Source organism: Carassius auratus, chromosome 38 (assembly GCF_003368295.1).
Source record: "Carassius auratus strain Wakin chromosome 38, ASM336829v1, whole genome shotgun sequence".
NCBI classification, from domain to species: Eukaryota; Metazoa; Chordata; class Actinopteri; order Cypriniformes; family Cyprinidae; genus Carassius; species Carassius auratus.
The window spans coordinates 22,475,315-22,482,583 of record NC_039280.1 but is presented as its reverse complement, the minus strand read 5'-3'; positions in this window follow the sequence as shown (position 1 = coordinate 22,482,583).

Genomic DNA, 7,269 nt, shown 5'->3' with positions numbered 1-7,269 from the left:
TTAAAGGCCACCCAGCTTACACCAGACAGCAGTGAAGATCATGTAGGTAGCGTGATATGGGGAGGGTCCAGGTCCATTGACTTTGTCTGCTGTAGGAGACTGTTGTGCTATTTGTAAAGTGGAGTTAACTGAGCAGATGGAAAATCAGGTTCTGATGGTGGAAGCTTCAACCTCTGTGACCTTAACATTAGGGGTGTTGATTCAGCCAATGGTTGTTCCTAGTAGCAAGGTAAGTGTAAATCATTTCCCTGTTCTGATTCACAATGAGTCCAAACGAACCACAGTTGTTCCTGTGGGTACAGTTGTCAGATATTTGTATTCGATTGACCCAGTCAATCCAGTTGCTGAGGCTGATGTTGCTTCCGAGCAATTTGATCCAGATCTCATTAATTTCGGTGATTCTCCCATGCCTGAGAACTGGAAAGAAAGGCTGAGGCAAAAGCTGTCACAACGAGCAGGGGTATTCTCACTCCATGAGTGGGATGTCGGTCTAGCAAAAGTGGTTGAGCATCCTATTCGACTGTCAGATTCAAGACCTTTCCGTGAACGGTCGAGGAGATTAGCTCCGGCGGATATTGAGGATGTTAGGAGACACATACAGGAACTCCTAACTGCCGGGATTATAAAAGAATCCCGAAGCCCATATGCTTCTCCCATCGTTATTGCTCGAAAAAAGAACGGAAGCATCAGAATGTGCATAGATTACCGCACGTTGAACAGACGGACAATTCCTGATCAATACACTACTCCACGTATTGAGGATGCATTGGACTGTTTATCTGGGAGTCAGTGGTTTTCGGTTTTAGATCTCCGCAGTGGCTATTACCAAATAGCAATGGCCCCAGAAGACAAAGAGAAAACTGCTTTCATATGTCCTTTGGGGTTTTACCAGTTTAAGAGGATGCCTCAGGGCGTTACTGGGGCCCCTGCAATGTTCCAAAGATTGATGGAGAAAGTTGTGGGAGACATGAATCTACTTCAAGTTCTTGTGTACCTCGATGATCTCATAGTCTTTGGAAGAACGTTGCAAGAGAACAGGCTTCTTAAGGTTATAGACCGATTGAAGGAAGCCGGTCTGCAAATTTCACCAGACATATGTCAGTTTGGTCAAGCCAAAGTGAAATATGTAGGGCACATAGTGTCCATAGAAAGCATTGCAGCTGATCCTGAAAAGATTAAGGCTGTCACCACCTGGCCTCAGCCTGTGGACCTTAAGTTGCTTAGATCATTCTTTGGATTCTGCGGATATTACCGTTGATTTATTGCAGATTATGCTAAAATTGTAAAGCCACTTACTGACCTCACCAAGGGCTATGCCCCCAAGGAAGGGAAGTTAGACCCAAAGAAGTTGGGTAATTATCTGAAGGATTCAGAATTATTTGGTGAACGCTGGACTTCATCCTGCACCGACCAAATCATTAACAGACTGACCAGTGCACCCTTTCTGGCCTTTGCAGATCCAAATAAGCAGCATATCTTGCATGTTGATGCGTGTTTGCAAGGGTTAGGCACGGTTTTGTATCAGGGGCATTCTACTGGTTTACGGCCTGTGGCCTTTGCTAGAGAGAAACACAGTAAGTGATTCTAACTCAGGGCGCTGTTTTTGTAATAAAGGAGTAAAACAGCGCTACACTCAGGAAGCATAGAAACGTGAGACTGATTCTGATTATATTAATGTTTCATTCAACATCTAAACAAGCTTAATGGCACACATAAACTCACGGAAAATACATGAGGTAAATGTTCAACTTTTGAGTTTATTTATAACATATGTGTGACGAGTGGGGCGGGGCCGAGAGCCGTGGGAATGGAGCGAGGCCGGTGGAGTGATTGGAAATGAACAACACCTGCGACACTCACCGGTCTCGAGTCCCAAGGAGGAGATGGAAGGATATAAAAGAGGAGTGACGACAGCGAAGGACAAGAGAGGACCAGGCCTGGCTTTTAGTTGTGTTTGGTTTTTGTTTGTATGCGGCAATCATCCGTGAGGGACTGCCACGCTGTTTTGTCTTTATTTTATTATTAAAGCTAATTTGATTGTCCACCGGTTCCTGCCTCCTCCTTCCCACGAAAGAACATTGTTACAATATGTTATAAGTAGTATAACAAGTGAGCTGTTTTGCTGAGTATCACGATTGCAAATACATAGTTCAATAAACAATGTTCTGTTTCACCAACGAAAATAGTTCCAAACAAAGACCAAAGCAAAACTATTTTGCCCATTCTCAAATCAAAACTCAGCTGTGTTTTTGCGAAATGATTCATCTTTTTGAACGGATCGGTTCAGTAAGTTGATTCACTCATTAAGTTATTCGCTGCCACATAATGCCGGTTTAGTTTCACATTTAATAAGTAGCTTTGCATTTTTCCAACATTTATTAATTGTATTTTTTTAAATGTATATAAATCATTAATGTCATTACACAGTTGTAATTTTGCACAGTTTTGTAATTTAGATCATTTATAGTAGTTTGTTTATTCTAAAATATATGCCTTTTTGGGTGGTAATTTTGGTCTCATTTATGTAAATGCTTTAAAGAAATCACAAGATTATTTTCTTTATTTCTTTGTTGGTGCAAAGAATAGCAGCTGATGTGGAGAAATGTTTGATGCTTCAAGACTCTGAGGCTGATTTTATTAGGTAATGTATTAATTCTTTAAATCATTTGATAAACTTGTAATTTGGATTACATGCTGCATTGTAAGTTACATTATTGCTAATATTTATTCATTTCAGATCAGTGGCTTTTGACTATTTGAGGGTCAGATGGTTGTGAATTCATTCCTCAACTTTGTAGCTGGATTTGGAGTCTTATTACAACTTCAGTCTGGCTTCCAGGGAGCAGGCATCTTTTGGACACTTGAATTGTTTTAAAGGTAACAATTTTTACTTAAGTAATTTCATTTGCGAAAAAGGTTACTTATTTAGTTTAATGGGTTACTCCACCCCATAATGAAAATTTAGTCATTAATCACTGTTAATGTGATTAACAGTTATTAATGTCGTTCCGAACCCAAAAAACCTTTGTTCGTCTTCGGAACACAATTTAAGATATTTTTAATGAGAACCGGGAGGCTTGAGTCTGTCCCACTGACTGCCAAACCATTAACAATGTCTAAGCCCAGAAAAGTATGAAAAGCATTGTCAGATTAGTCCGTCTGCCATAAGTGGTTCAACTGTAATTTTACGAAGCTACGAGAATAATTTTTGAATGCAGAGAAAACAAAAAGAACAACTTTATATATCGTTATTTTTGTTTTCTTTGCATACAAAAAGTATTGTCGTCGCTTCATAACGTTACGGTTGTACCCCTGATGGACTATTCTTGGACAATGTCTTTCATACTTTTCTGGGCCTTGACAGTTGTATTTACTTGGCAGTCAGTGGGACGGTCACAATCCTCCTGGTTGCATCTAAAAAATATCTTAAATTGTGTTCTGAAGACGAATGAAGCTTTTACGGGTTTGGAACGACATGGGGGTAAGTGATTAATGACAAGATTTTCATTTTGGGGTGAGGTAAACTTTTAAGTAAAACCTTAATTTTTATAGAAAGTTAATGTTCTACTCTGAATATGGCTTAGTTTTTTAACAGGTATTTGTAGTTATTTTGTGATGCAATGTTATTTTTATGATAGGATTTTAACTGTTGAAAGACAGTACATTTTATTTTACCAGTAAAAGCCTTGCAATGTCTTTCTGCCAGTTTTAAAAAATACTTATTTGCAACTTCATTCACTTGGTTTTTATTCATTTGTAAATGTATTAAGATAGAGCTCGTGACAATGCATTTATATCAGTATTTTATATATAAAATTATTCTATAAAGCAGTTTCATTGTTAAATTATTACAACATCATATTATATTTAGGGGTATTTACAGGATTTTATTGGCAACTTTTTTTGCCAGTGCATTTCACATACAGGAATTAATTTAAATTGTCTTTGCAGTAGTGTCCTGTAATCTATTTTACAACAATTAACATCATTTTTACAGGATTTTATTGACAACTTTTTTGCCAGTAAAATCCTGTAAATTCTACAGTACATTTTTTACAGTGTAGGTTCCTTACTGATGACAAAGAATTGACAGAGAAGTAATCAAGTTTACAGATCACAATGTAAGTGAGAGAAGCCTTGTGTTACGTTTCGTCATGATCACAGATAACAACATCCCTGATCAACACTGTTCATGTACTGCAGGGTACTTTTAAACTAATTTATATGTGACCAGTTTAATATGAAGAGTCAGTGAAATGTAGACCTTTGTTTATGTGTTTTTGCCCTACACTGTAGTCCACTATTTAGGTTTGTATGAGATCTCTAACTTTAACATTAGCTAGTTTTACAAGATGTCACAAGATGGCATTAATGTTCTGCTTGAGCAGATGAAAATTGTAACTTAATGTGAGTATGAAAACCAGATAACAAATGTTTTTCTCCACTGGGATTGAGGTGAATGCCTTGAGACATTTTGCTCTGTTTTGTTTGGGTTTAGGAAATAACATAAATTTGCGACTGCTGTGACTGTTGACGTATGACGCTGCTGACGTGTTTTCTGGTGCGCCCAATAACAAAGAGAACACGTCAGCAGTGTCGTACGTCAGCAGCGTCACTGCAGTCTTGTGAACGCACTCAAAACAGACGCGGGAGGGGAGACAATGCTGAATAAAGACCAATTTTTTTTTTTACATTTTGGACCAAAATGTATTTTCGATGCTTCAAAAAATTCTAACGGACCCTCTGATGTCACATGGACTACTTTGATGATGTTTTTCTTACCTTTCTGGACATGGCCAGTATACCGTACACACAGCTTCAATGGAGGGACTGAGAGCTCTCAGACTAAATCTAAAATATCTTAAACTGTGTTCAGAAGATAAACGGAGGTCTCACGGGTTTGGAAGGACATTAGGGTGACTTATTAATTACATAATTTTCCTTTTTGGGTGAACAATCCCTTTTAAGTGTCAACTTTGTGAACATATTTTAATTGTTTATCTAATCAGAAAAACTCATTAGAAAAACTCAACCTTTTTATTTTGGGTATATCATTTGTGTGTAAAGTGCATAAGTGTAAAGTGCATAAATGTATGTGTAAATTAGGGCCTTTCAGAACGAAAGACAGAAACTAATTTATATCGTTCATGTGATGTAACACGGACTTTCAACTAGAAGTCTAATATGTATATCACCTCCATGCTGAAAATAGGGGGTGACAGCAAAGGGGTTAGAGTTAGTAATTTAGTTGTGAAATGTAGGTATGGGGTGGCCAATCACGGTGATGTCATCTGCAAACTTAATGATGGACACCCCCGCCCCCCACACCCAAACACCTCACACACAGTCTCCTCACCCCTACTCATCACTAAATCTGATTTATTTACAAACAAGCAAAAAACAGTTAACACTACTGTCTGTTCATATAGAAACACTGAATTTGCACACTGAAATATTTTCTATGCACTTTACTGTCCATTGCACTAGTGTAAATTATGTCCATACTGTATGTTCATAGTTTCTGCCTATAGTGTACATACACTTTTACATAGTCCATCTGTATAGTATGTTCATAGTACACCTATCTGTATACCATGCTGATAGTATTTAAAATCTGTAAATTATGTCCATAATACTGCCTTATCCGTATAGTTATTGTACATTTGTAACATATAGTAGACACTGCATATTATATGCTTATTGCACTTCTGGTTAGATGCTAACTGCATTTCATTGCCCTGTACCTTACATGTGCAATGGCAATAAAGTTGAATCTAATCTAATCTAATTAAGGGATCTAAAATATGGTCATGCAGAATAAGGAATATGTGCTTTATAAGTACTAATAAACAGCCAATATGCTAGTAACATGCATACTAATACGCAACTAGTTAATAGTAAGAATACATCCTTAAAATAGTATTAACTTTATAGAATAATAATAATAATAATAATAATAATAATAATAATACATTTTTATTTATTTAAATAAAACACATTTTGATTTAATAATTGCACAAGTAAAATTGTGATGTCAGACAAATTGGAGAATGTGTTTCCATTGGCAGTCCAGCATCAAAACATTCTGGATCCACGTTCTGGATCAGGTAAAGCACAAACCTACACAACCATGGGTGGAAAAGCTAAGTAGATCTAAGTAGATCAGGTTACAGGTTAACAAATTATGCTGTGTATTTATAAGCTGACATTTCCCACTGTATATTCCTTTTATTATAACATTCTTATTTGCATATAGAGAGATACAAAGTTTTACGTATAAATGACAGTTTTTTAAATTATTCACGTTTACACTCGTGAAAACGGCCAAAAACGCTGTATTAAATATGCCATGCCAGTAGTTGTCGCTGTCGCCATGTTTGTAAACAGTACCTGTAGGGAAGTGACGATTATATGATGTATATGATGTTTCTCTACTGTTCCAATTGCTGAAGTGCTAGCAGACTCTTGAGCAGCAACACCAGTACCATTTACTCCACCATCGTTGTGAATGTTTGTTCATGCTTTCTTTTTAAAATCGACACATTATGACACATATGTCTACATACCTAACACCTACTACGCATGACATCACAGTTTTCAAAGATTCATGTTTTGTTTTTTACATGAAAATGATAACTTTGGCATTTTCAAAAACTTACAAACAGGCAAAAAACACAAAAAGTTTTGGCTGAAAACATTGTGAAAATGGCCCCTGAAGCTACAGTATGGGGCCATACAGCAAATGGGAACAATTACTTAATTTGTGACCAGGTCGCTGTTAAGCTCTTTTGCCATTTCCATGGTAACAGTGATTTGAAGAATCTCTTCTTAGAATTATGTTTAGTGAAGTTATTCATCTGGAATCCAGCAATTAAGTTTTGCTTGAGGGTCATTCTACGGAAATGTCCATTTTTCTGTCCCTAGCCTTTACAGAAATATTACACTTGAAAAACACTTTAGGTTTTTATATTTTAAAATGAAACAATATGTTATTTGAACAATTGCACTTTCTTGAGCCATCAATGTGGCAATATTTGATTTTTATTAATTAATTAGAATTCCAAGCACCACAGAAGTGCTCGTCCCCATAGTCATGTACAGAGGGAAAATGCAACCATGTGTCCATAACTATCAAATATATGATGTAAATTACATTAAGAAACAAAATGCTCAATAAATATTATAAAATATATAATGAAAGTAGTGGTCCCCTGGAGTTGTGTCACTGGTGTTACCGTTTAACAAAAAAGCTCTTATTTTGAAATAACA